We start from the raw sequence: 13,251 nt of genomic DNA, 5'->3' as shown, positions 1-13,251 counted from the left end.
CTGAATTTTATGGTTTCCATATTACTACATATGGTGATACGTTTATCAGTGATAGTACACTGGTGAATTTGGATGAGCCTTCTAAGTACAAGGAATCCATGGCGAGCCCTAAGTCTGCCAAGTGGAAAGAGGCAATGGATAGCGAGATCAAGTCCATATATGACAACCAAGTTTGGAATTTGGTTGATAATGTACCTGGTTGTAAGACAGTTGGGTGCAAATGGATATTCAAGAAGAATACCGACATGGATGCAAAGGTACACACTTTCAAGGCTCGATTGGCTATGAAGGGATTTACTCAAACCCCAGGGGTTGACTATGATGAGACATTCTCACCAGTGGATAAGATTAAATCTTTTAGGGTTATGATAGTCATAGCTGCATTTCATGATAATGAAATTTGGCAAATGGATGTCAAAACTGCTTTCCTTAATGGAAAGTTGGCTGACGATGTTTACATAAGTCATCCAGAGGGTTTTGTGGATACTAAGTACCCCAATAGCATGTGTAAGCTTGAGAAATCAATATATGGATTGAAACAAGCTTCTCGCAGATGGAATCTTTGCTTCAATGAGAAAGTCAAAGAGTTTGGTTTCTCTAGGAGTGAAGATGAGTCATGTGTATATGTCAAAGCTAGTGGGAATATAGTCAGTTTTATGGTATTATATGTTGATGACAAACTACTCATAGGAAACGACATTCCAACCTTGCAGGAAGTGAAGTCCTAGCTTGGAAAGTGTTTCACTATGAAGGATTTGGGAGAGGCTACCTATATTTTGGGAATAAGGATTCTAAGGAATAGGAGTAGAAGACTAATTGGACTTATTCTAACTACTTACTTGGATAAGGTGCTAAAGCGTTTTAGCATGGAAAATTCCAAGAAAGGAGAGTTACCTATCCAAAGCAATACCAAATTGAGTAAGACTCAGAGTCCGAGTACGACTGCTGATATAGCGAAAATGAGTCGAGTTCCATATGATTCCGCCATTGGATCGATCATGTATGTTATGACATGTACTTGCCCTAATGTGGATTTTGCTTTGAGCATGGTTAGTCGATATCAGGGAAACCCAGGTAAGGCTCACTAGATAGTAGTTAAGAACACTCTTAAGTATCTGCAAAGAACTACGGATTAGGTCCTTGTACTTGGTGGCAGTGATAACTTAAGAGTTACTAAGTATAGTGATGCCAGCTTTTAGACAAATAGGGACAACTTCGATTCTCAATCTGGATGGGTGTTTACCCTTAATAGAGGAGCTATGACTTGGAAAAGTTCCAAGCATGAGACGGCGACTGATTCTACTTATGAATCAGAGTACATTGCAGCGAGCGAAGCATCGAAGGAGGCTATATGGTTGAAAAACTTCATTGGAGACCTTGGAGTTGTTCGACCCATTAAGGAGCCAATGGAGATTTTCTGTGATAATGAAGGATCGGTTTCCTTAACAAAGGAACCAAGAGATCATGGTAGATCTAGACATATCGATAGAAAATACTAGTTCATCAGACATCGGGTAGAAGAAGGGCTCCTCGTCATTAAGAGGGTATCATCAGAAGAGAATCCTGCAGATCCCCTCACAAAGGGTCTAAGTAGGGTCAAGCACGTTCAACATGCAGGGAGCATTGGTATGAAGGATGATATTTGTTTTAGTAATTAGATAGATATCTAGAAACTTGTAACAATGTAAATGTAATTGACATTTGATGATGAAGTAATGGAGAATTATTTATGAGTATTGTTTACTATCTTTTGTCAATTGTTTATCATTGTGTTTCTCTTTTGCATGTTTCACTTCCCGAATAATTGGATTATTCAAATATCCACACTCGATCATACTTTGGAAGTAAGTAGTGAATTAAGATTGCCATGAATCAGGTTGTAGATTGTCTAAGTGTTTAGACATAGCAATGGTTTGTTGCAACATTCATGAGTACTTTTGAAATGGGAATTTGAGTATTGGATTAAACCCACGCTCATAGAATTACTTCATGGAATTTATCACGAGTAATTATGAGACAATAATATCGTCTAATCTTTAAATGGAGATATATAAGTTATTGTTTATGAGTTAGTTGTGCATTGATAATGCGTAAACGCATCAGTAACTTTAGGTTATAAAACATATTCTTGTGTATGACTTGATGAGTAAATATTACAAACATATAATTCAAAGTTTATATGTTCCTTTTCCCCTAACGGGAAAAGCAATATCTTGGTCCCCTCAATGATTTGGTGTTGACTTATGTGTCGGGCCGGGTCAGGATTGAATTGATGTATTCAATTAAGTTCTTTGTCATTACAAATCAGAAATCGGAAAGCAAATTGTTGGACAATGAGAAAGATTTTATTCCACGTCATTTGTCCACATGATATCTTGTAGAACGGAGGATTATATGATCCCTTATCTTAGGACACGTAACTGACTGAGTCAGAGTTTAACAACGGCCTTGAGAGCTACCATTTACTAGTAAGATTTGGAACTCATACTTGCAATCATAGTTATTAGACTTATCCAAGTGGGAGACTATTGGATTAGGTGTCTAAGCCCATAACTATAATTGGTATGTACTTGGTTTGATAGTAGCATTGTCCTTTTGGCTTGCCTTCACACTGGCAACACGACAGGATGACTATTAAAGAGAGAGGTTGAATTTATTATTTGGAATAATTAATTGGTATATAAAATTATTTATTAATATGTTATGAGAATAATATATTAATTAGAAATCATATTATTAATTAGTATTTAATCAAAAATTAATTTGGAATTAATTTTAGGATTAAAGGAACTGATTAAAAGTACAGGGGATGTTTTGAATTATCTGATAGTATTGGTTTTGGGCTATTGGATCACCCTTATAGGGTAGGGCCGAAAATCCATAGAAGATTGTAACGCCCCGACTCTCAAGTATTATTACAACTTTATTTCTCATATTGAAAGGTCTACAAGACGAGTTGGATGCCCTGACTCGTCGAGTAGGAACGTTTTTGGCCACGTGTTTAAGTGGCCAACTCGAAGAGTCGGAGGACACGACTCGACCAGTTGGATCTGAAGGATGAAACCCTAAATTCTGGGGTTTTGCACCCTATTTAAAGGATCCTTTGCCTCCTTAGACTTCCCTTACAACCACTTGTGACTCCATAAACCCTAATTTGTGTGTGTGCTCCATTATCGTGTGATTTTAAAGCTTGGAAGGTGATTTGCAAGAATAAGACTTTAAGTATAAGAGGAGTAGTGCAAGTGGGGCTAGTGGATCTGACTCTTCTTCTTCTTGGCATCAGTTTGAAGGTAACAAGTCAATATCTTGACCTTTCCTCTTTCTAGATCTCTTTATGTTGAAGATTAGGGATTTTCTAGCATATATTAGCCATTTTCAGGTATGGGCTAGGATCTAAAGTTGCAACCTCAGATCTGAGCTTATCTTGGTCTCTATAGCTATAAGTCTCCATCTTTAGCAAGTATGAAGCTCCCCTTTGAGTTAAACCCCATTATAAGCTTGGATTTGACATTTTAAGCCTTTAGAGCTGTAACACCCTATTTCGAATCAACCATGATTAGGGTTCATGGGCTGCAACCCGGGCATGAGGAAGCCTCGACGTTGCGACAAGTTGCTAGGAGCACAGGGAATCTTGTCACCTTTTTGTGGATATAAGGTTCATTGGAAATAGATTTATATCGAGGAAGCTGTGGAAGTTTGAAGTTTGGCAGGATAAGTCCCTATATTGAGAAAGGTGGCAGCTGAGCATGCTGGGCGTACGTGTGTGTACACTTAGGGTACTCATGTGCGTGACTTTTAAGCGGAGCCACCTAGTACGTTGGGCATACCAGAGGGTACGATGGGCGTACTAGGCACATAATGAACCCTCTCAAACTCTAATCCCCATTCTTGAGCTTGTGTGTGTCCATTTGAGAGCCCTTAAGTGATTTTGTGTGTTCTTGGAGTGAAGAAGTAGCTTTGGAGAGGAAGGAGTGAGAGTCCAGGCCTTCGATCTGAGCATATCTGAGTTGGGAGCTTTATCAAGAGGTATAAAGCTCCAAGCTTTCTCACTCTTTTATTTTGTTCATCATAATAGAGTATTTTTGGGTTTTGTCACAAAAGTTGGAGACTTTATGTGATATTTGAGCTGAAGAGACTATGATCAACACCTTCGAGTGTATTTAGTGGTGTAATGTCATAAAAATCAAGACTTGGACGTTGGAATCAAGCCATGCATGAGATATGAGTATTTTGAGTTAAGAGAGTGAGAGTTTTGTGTGTTTGTGACGTTATCAGCCATACAAATGCTTAAAGTCACTGACTTTATGGAGTAAGAGCTATTAGGGAGTCCAGATTTATGATATGAGCCAAGGTCTTAACTGATTAAGACCAAACGAGTAGAAAGAGTGAAACTAGGACGAACGTTGGGTGTAGTCCTAGTACGCCCCACGTACTGACCAAGCGTCCCCGATGGCCAATCTGGATTCGTGAGTACGTTGAGCATACTAAGGGAGGTACACCCTGCGTAACCTCACTATAGACTTTTAGGCTAAGTCTCAGTTTGGGCCTGGAGTTTGGTCTTGTTGCACTAGAGTTTTGGACCAGAGGAATATATATATATATATATATATATATATATATATATATATATGTATATATATATATATATATGTGCCTTGGGCCCTTGAGTTGGGCTTGTCGCTTGGACTTGAGAGTTGGGCCTCGAGAGAGCCCATTTGTTATTGGGCCTTGGTGGGCCCAATGGGTTTTTGGTTATGGATGGGCTTGTTAGTGGGCTACCTTTAGACCTAATGAGTGAGAGTTTGGACTTAGTTCCTAATTTGGTTAATTGTGGGTTTGGATCAGAGATAGAGGCTGGTGGGCAGCAACATCGTCTATAGGGGTTGTTCATCATCGTAGGTGAGTCTTCTCAGTATACTTTAGCTAGAGTGGTAACCTTTGTATGACCAGAGGGTCTTATGTGCTTATATTGAGTATTGTGATATCCTGCATTATGTCTTTGTGATTTATGTTGTGTATTATTTTGAGCTTACTGAGTTAGGACCGGAGGGTCCACCCGAGTTTTGGGACTGCAGGGTCCTACTGAGACATATTAACCGGAGGGTCTTATCTGACTATAGCCATGAGAGGCTAAAGAGGATGTGTGTTAGTTTGGGGAACTCACTATGCTTCGTGATTACCGTGTTAGGTGATATGTGTTTCACGTTCTTCTCAGGATCGCGGGAAGGCGCTGACTTGATTGTACACACCAGAGACAAAGTTGTGTTTTGAGGATCCTAGATTATTAATCAAACGATTATGGAGTTTCTTTTTGTAAATTAAATAAATAGGATTTTTGTGAACTGTGTTATGAGAATTATGTGATTTTAAAATGAAAAATTTGTTTGAAAATTTACGGTGTTACAAGTTGGTATCGGAGCCTTAGTTTGAGAGATTCGGATGCACCTTTGGGTATATATGGACTAAAACTGAGGATTTGAGAAAAAATCTCGAAAGAAATCATTATTATAAAACGAGCAAGAGTTTCTAAGAGAAAAAAGAGAAGACATATTGTGTACAATCAGCCAGAGCCCGAACTGTGATTTCCTAAAATACCCTTACTTATTTGTGTTATAAGTTTTTATTGAGATATTACTGATGCATGCTAGAATATAGGCTAGGTATTTCATATTTTAGGGCTAGAATTGCCTTATTGGTGATGCCTTAGCCTAGGGATTTCGCTATCTGTGATGTGCTTTGAGTATGTGTGGAGTAAGAGTATCCAACAGGAATCTTTTAGAGAGAAATTTGAGTAGAGGAGTAATCTAATAGAGATACCTAGATGAGCATTGGAGGAGCCTACTGAGGGAGTATTTAGATACCCACGAGAGGTAGGGTTGCTTGAGTACGGTGATACCTTTTGAGTGTGAGTAGAGAAAGTGGAGTTGTAACCTAGAGTGGTTTAATGTGTTGGTGGAGATTATTCGATGTCCGAATGCTGCTTGCTTCATGCTTTGTGGAACTCTTGATGATGGGAGTCAGGTACTAAGTGAATATGACGATATTCAGGAGGTAGATGGTTGACATCATAAGGAGTTCTTCAGCAGATGATGACTGAGAAGTTTGAGAACCTAGGAAGAGCCTAGGGAGTAACCTTAGTCATATGAGTACGTTGATAGAGGAGAGTATTCGCTGGGGAGCGACCAGGTTTTACAGGATTGGTGATTGAGAAGGTTAAGCAGCTACTTAGGAAATCTGGGATGATCTGTGTGGAAAGTATGGGTAGATGTGGCAGGTAGTATGGGCCCGTATTATGGAAAGTAGAGGACCCATACTCGAAACAGGGAGAATTTCAGAGATTCTAAGTAACGGATTAAGAGGTGATCACATGGTTTGAGTACCATGATTCGTAGCAGATTCAGAGGTGATACCATGATTTGTGGCGGTTAGTGCTTCTGGTTTTACCAGATATCCCGTTGTAATTGATTAGATTGAAATCAGATATGATAGAGTGTAGGGCCAGAGGGCCATGTTGAGCGAGTTTCAATGGAGTATACCTTGAGAGGGAGATCGAGTTAGTTTCTGAGAGATTTTATTGGTGAGATGCCAACTGGAGTCACAAGACTTAGGGGATGAGTATAGGTGATGCTTATTGGAGGATCGCGGTCTGAGTTGAACAATCGACCGATAGAGGAGACGTCACCTTCTATAACAAGAGTTGTGCTGTTCTCGTTTCTTGGAAGAAGCAAAAGAGATACGAGCTTCCGGTTTCAGAGTTTTGAGGTAAACCTCGTGGGGTAGCATAGGGTTGCAACGTTTTCACCAGAGTATTTGGGCAGTATGTTTGCTACGAGGTATTTTTTATACCACGAGAGAGTCATTAGTGGGACTAAGATGGAAGAGAACAAGGAGGTGCCTTATTGAGGGAGGCATATTTTTTGAAGCAGTTCCAGGTGTTTAAGAGAAGTATATTGGGGCGATGGCCCCCATTGTCTACGTTGTGTATCAACTGTGAGAGTGAGGTCTCTTGCTTTGATGATGATTCCCGCGATGGTAGGCTGGTCGAGGAGTCAGAGACGAAGTGTGTGATACTGCATTATTTTCAGACCGAGAGTCAGGACTAATTCTGAACAGTTGGGGTATCCGACAGTATATTGGTCTGAGGCTTCGAGATGACTAGAGGCAGTCACGTTGGGAGGATGCTGAGATTTTTGTCTGAGTTATGGGATATTTGGAGTTGCTTGGTTCCATCGGGAAGATCATTGAAGTGATTATGTGGTACATTCCAAGAATCAAGTGTGATATACCTAGAGAAACAGTCTATGGAGTAGATTGTTGGTATGCCAGTTGGTGATGGTTTGAACCCTGAGTGAGGGAGAACTGAGTATTCTATTGAGAGGATCAGCGATTCATTCAACTACAGTTATAGAATTGGTTATGGAGATCTGCGGACACATGAGACCTAGGTTATTGGTGGATGAGGCGAGGTGCAAGGCGGGATGATGTATGATTATGTTCTTAATAAAGGATGAGTGAATCCACGGCAGGTGGCAGTTGGTTAGAGAATTTATTGTGGCTAGGGATTTTTCGGGATTGCAAATGTTGAGTTCGAGGCGGTTGGGTCATTGAGTTCAGGGTGCAATAGCTGAGATTTGCAAGTATAAGTATAGATTGTGATCTATACTCCAGGTGTGGTAGTAGTTGATTTGTCAACCAATTTCGGAGTCGATATGAGTAGTTTTGTATGGGCAGTGATCAGTAGAGGGTGGAGCTTCGGATTTCCGTCAACGTATTTTCAGTCGTTGATGATTCCTCTGTGTTTCAATTTGTGAGATAAGAGTATTTCAAGGTTTCGAGTTACGTAAGTGGAAGATCAGTGGTTGAGGCAAGACATCGTGAGATGTTGTGATGGTGTACCGAGGTACTCGAGTATGGTGTCCTAAGTTTTCGTCATTTTGAGACTCGAGTTGTGGGATGGCGAGTGGAGTACCTAGTGACTTTTGTTCCAGAGGAACCCATCAGTTACTTGTCACTGGAGTGGGACTGTTTAAGGGTGTATCTGTGCTGAGACTATTGCCTTGCGTTTGAGGACTTACATTAGGAATGGTGGTGTATAAGTTGGGTGGGTGTAAGCACCTATCTATGTTGAGTTGTGGAGCATGAGTTGCTGAACTCAGTGTAGTGATGGTTGATGATGAGATTATGGGGTGATAAGAGAGCAAGTGGATTCGAGTGAGAGTAATCGCTTGGGATTATCAGGGAAACCATGGAGTGAGCCCATGGTGAGTAAGTGAGCGAGAGAGTGTTGTAAGACTACGGGGAGCTGTAGCATCCATGAGTCAGTGAGAGAGTGTCGTGATACTGCGGGGAGTCGTAGTATTCACTGGTTAGAGAGAGAGTTTTGCGATACTACGGGGAGCCGTAGTACTCACTAGTCAGCTAGAGAGTGTCGCGGTACTACGGGGAGCCGTAGTATTCACTGGTTAGTGAGAGAGTGTTGTGATACTGCGGGGAGCCGTAGTACTCACACCCCCGAACCAGACGACGGAAACATCCATGGGCTAGTGTGACTCAATTGAATACCATCACAATGATTATACATGAATCATAACATCATTCATCACCATGCATTGAAATATTACAACCGATATTGTTTACATTCAGTACATTGTTTCAAAACATTACATTTCCAAAACATAAACCGTTCGATACTAATTAAACAAACATCATGACATCACTGGGTACATTTTTCTTCGATTTACCTGTTACCTGAGAATACAAGTATTTTGGAAAAACGTCAACATATGAAATGTTGGTGAGTTCATAAGTAAGGTTTGAAAAGAAATGATTTGTATAATTTTGAAAACCACAGAAAATATGATATTTTCTAAAAAAAGTGTTGTATATAAGAAAAAGTGTGAAGATCTGTAAGTATGCTTGTTGATTATTGTAAACGTGAATAATAGTTAGACTTTGTATACATCACGTAGTTAAGAGTGTTGAATTCCCCAGGGAAAACCCGATGTTTTCCCAATACATCAAATTCCGCGGCTTATTTGGTGTTATTCCGATACGACGTTGTTTTCGATAATTCCAGGTGACATTGGATTAATTATGGGTTGTGAGTCGTTATAATCACGCATTCATGAAAATGACTAGTTTACAACTATCAAATACAAACGATCCCTTAGACGTCGTCCGTACTACTCACTTAATCCAACCACCCTGACTTCTCATAGCCCCACAACCGAGGAGAAAAAAGGGTACGAAGCCCCCGTTATTTCCATAAGTCGTTCAAGGCTATCGTGAATGCGAAAGGCAGTTTGCCCGACTCGCATTTGACTTCTCGACTTTGCTAGCAGTACCAAAGGACCCTTGGGGCCCAACAACACAATAAAGCTTTTGAAAGTCCTTTTACACGGAATTAGGTCATAGAAGGCCCAATAACATGTAAGCGCGTTCCCTTCGGGCCTAAAGATCATGTCATTGGGCTAGCTAGGCCCAACAAGCACGATTTGAAACTTTCGAGCCCAAAGATTGAATATTGACTTCTCGTAAAATTTCCGCGTGTGTATTGAAGTACCATTGTTTATTGATTTTGGATTCGTTATTGATTCGAGACCGAATCAATTCGTTTGGTAACGATATTGGTGTTGAAAGTGTATTTATTATTACGTTTCGCCGGTAGACGTAGTACTCGTATTTTTATCGTAAGGGATTTTTTGTTTTAAGAATTAGAGTTTATCTTTTTACGCCCCTTCTTGGATAAAATTTACACTTTTAACCCTTTGTATATAAAAGAATTTCCATTTTTGTCCTTAAACCATTTTTCTTGACATTTTAGTATCAAAACTTGTTGGAAAGACATTTTTAGCACATATTTACTTGATAAATAGCTTAAGTCCTTCAAAAATGAAATTTTCTCGGTTGAAACCTCCATTTTCGCAACTTTTACAATTTTGGCCCAAGATGGAAAATTTTTGCATCTTTGGTCCCTTTTTAATTTGAAAGGCATTTTTGGCCCTTGAAATAGATTTAGTATACTAGCAATCCCCTGTTTTACAGAAATGTGCAGTTTCAGCCCCTCCAATTCAAAAACTCACAATTTGGGGGCTTTATTAGGCCGAAAAGCCCATTTTAGCCCATTATGTTCAAAATTCACATTTTTAACCCTTCAAAAGTGTTGATATTCCGAAAATATATATTAGAAAATGTTTAGACTCATTTAAACCTTCAGAATTTATATTTTGTCGTTTTGGGCCCCTTAGTTTTGTATTTTTGACATTTTGAGCCCAAAAATGGGTTTTAAGCCCAAAAATGTTCATATTAACCAACTAAATTATTTTTCTAGACTTGATTGGTGTGAAATGGTATAAGTTATACTTATTTCATTCTTCATATTGTAGATCTCGGTTTTTAGGTTCTTTTGGCTAATATAAACATCACAATCACATAAGATCATACATATAAGCATAAAAATCACACAAGGCATACATTTACTCATAGATCTACACATTTGCTTGTATTCTCCCCCACAAAAACTTATAAAAACCAAAAAATAGGGGGTATGAAGCTCACCTTTGGGTGTGGTTTCGGTTTTTGGAAGAAAATGAGAAGTAATTCGGCCTTAGTATCCTCACTTGGAAGATCTCGAACTTAGAGGGTTTCTAAGAGAGTGATCATGATTTTTACATGGGTTAGAAGGAGATTTTTGATAAAACAAGAACCTATAACATAGATCCAAACTTAATCTTACCTTAGATGAAGAATTTGTGTAAGAATCCCCTTGAATCCTTCGTAGATCTCGAAATATGGATGAGTTAAGAGAGAGTTTTCTTGAGAGAAAGGAGAGTGAAATGTGTGGGTGTGTGTGTGCTTGGACTCGGCCGAGAGCAAGAGAGAGAGGGAGAAAAAGAGTTAGCTAGCTTGGAAGTATGGGAGTGCATGGATGTTTGAGTCTTCTTGCATGGAAGTCCCTTGAACAATTGTGAGGTGGCACACACAAAGTCAACCCCTCACTCTTTTGGGCTTGGGCCGAGAATGGGGAGGGTGAGAGGAGGTTTTTGGGCTTTTTGCCCTTAAGCCCATATTATAGCTAGGTTAGATAATTTTTGGCCCTAAAAAAAATAAATGTGATTTTTATGACCTATTAGGCTAAATTGGGTTAATTATGGTCCAAAATGGTTCATATAATTAATCTATTTCATTCTAGGCCCAATATGGCCCAAAATATTGAATTAAATGGAAGTGGGTCCAATTAGAGCCCATTTAAGAGTTCTAAACCCAAGATGTTCAAATTGGAAGCTTATTGGTCCAATAGGCCCAATTAAGGAAGTCCTAGTCCAAAATGGACTTAAACAAGAACTTCTAGGGTTTCCAATTGCTTAATGACTATTTGAATTGCTTGCATGAGATGTTTGATTGAAGTTTTTGCTATCATAGAGTATGCATCATACATGCTCTTATGTTTTTGATTCATACTTTGATTTAAGTGTTGGTTACAAGGCACAAAAATTTCTAATTGTGACATCATCCCCCCGTTAGAGGGAATTTTGTCCCGAAATTCTTTTGAAAGCTAGATTTGAGAATGCTAGAATAGGTGAGGGTACTTTTGCTTCATTTGGTCTTCGTGTTCCCACGTGAATTCTGGCCCACGCTTCGCGTTCCACTGTACTTTCACGATCGGGACGCGGCTTTGATTAGTACGCTTCACCTCCCTGTCCATGATTTCAACCGGTTCTTAAACGAACAGGAGATTCTCGTTGATTCCAATCTCGTTAAGGGGAATGATGAGTGTTTAATCTGATAGGCACTTCTTTAGATTGGAGACATGGAACACGGGGTGTACACTGTTTAGCTCCGCGGGTAGCTGCAGTTTCTACGCCACTGGACCTATTCAGGCAACGATCTCGAAAGGTCCAATGTATCGTGGGTTTAGTTTTCCCCGTTTTCCGAAACGAATGACTCCTTTCCAAGGTGAAACTTTTAACAACACTCGATCCCCGACCTGAAACTCTAAGGGCTTTCGCCGTTTATCAGTGTAGCTCTTCTGTCGTTCATGCGATGCTTGCAATCGAGCTCTGATTTGAACTATCTTTTCCGTGGTTTCACGAATGATCTCCGGTCCCGTTAGCACCTTGTCCGATGCTAGTGTCTTTGCTAGCTGGTTGTCACCCACCTCAGCCGAACACAACGGTGATCTACACTTACGTCCATATAGTGCTTCAAAAGGAGCGACTTTGATGCTTGAATGGTAACTGTTGTTATAAGAGAATTCAACTAAGGGTAAGTGGATGTCCCAAGACTTCCCAAAGTCTATCACACATGCGTGAAGCATGTCTTCGAGCGTCTGAATGGTTCGTTCGCTTTGACCGTCCGTTTGTTGGTGATAAGCGGTGCTCATGTCGAGATGGGTTCCAAGTGCTTTCTGAAGTGATTGCCAAAAACATGAAGTGAATCTACTGTCTCTATCTGAGATGATAGACACTGGTATTCCATGAAGTATCACGATTTCTCGAATGTATAGACGCGTCAGTCTCTCCATCTTGTAGGATTCTTTTATTGGCAGGAAATGGGCGGATTTCGTCAGTCGGTCAACTATTACACATATAGTGTCTAATCCGTCCGACGTCTTGGGTAGCTTGGTCACAAAATCCATAGAAATCCCTTCCCACTTCCACTCGGGAATCACCGGTTGCTGTAATAACCCCGAGGGCTTCTGGTACTCCACCTTTACCTTGGCACAAGTAAGGCACTTACCGACATAGGTGGCAATTTCTGCCTTCATGTTAGGCCACCAATAGTGCTGTTTAATATCCAAATACATCTTGTTCGAACCGGGATGGATGGAGTATCATGTCTTGTGGGCTTCCTTCATGACTACCTCCCTAAATCCTCCGAGTTTAGGGACCTAAATACGGTTCATGAAATGGTATACTCAGTCCTCTCTCACATCTAGATTCTTTTCCATTCCGCGTAATGCTTCGCTTGCTCTGTTTTCCGTTTTCATGGCATCTGACTGGGCTACCCTGATCTGAGTGGTTAGGTGAGATTGGATGGTTATCGAGAGAGTTTTTGCACAACGATTAGAGTACTCCTTCCGGCTCAATGCATCAGCTACTACATTGGCCTTGCTCTGGTGATACTTGATTTCACACTCGTAATCATTTAATAACTCCACCCATCTTTGTTTCCTCATATTCAGCTCTTTCTGATTCAAGATGTGCTGGAGACTATTGTGGTCTGTGAAGATGGTGCACTTTGTACCATAAA

This window comes from Lactuca serriola, chromosome 2, assembly GCF_051521515.1.
Source record: "Lactuca serriola cultivar US96UC23 chromosome 2, Lser_US96UC23_V15, whole genome shotgun sequence".
Lineage (NCBI taxonomy): Eukaryota > Viridiplantae > Streptophyta > Magnoliopsida > Asterales > Asteraceae > Lactuca > Lactuca serriola.
Note: the sequence above shows the minus strand (reverse complement) of the source record.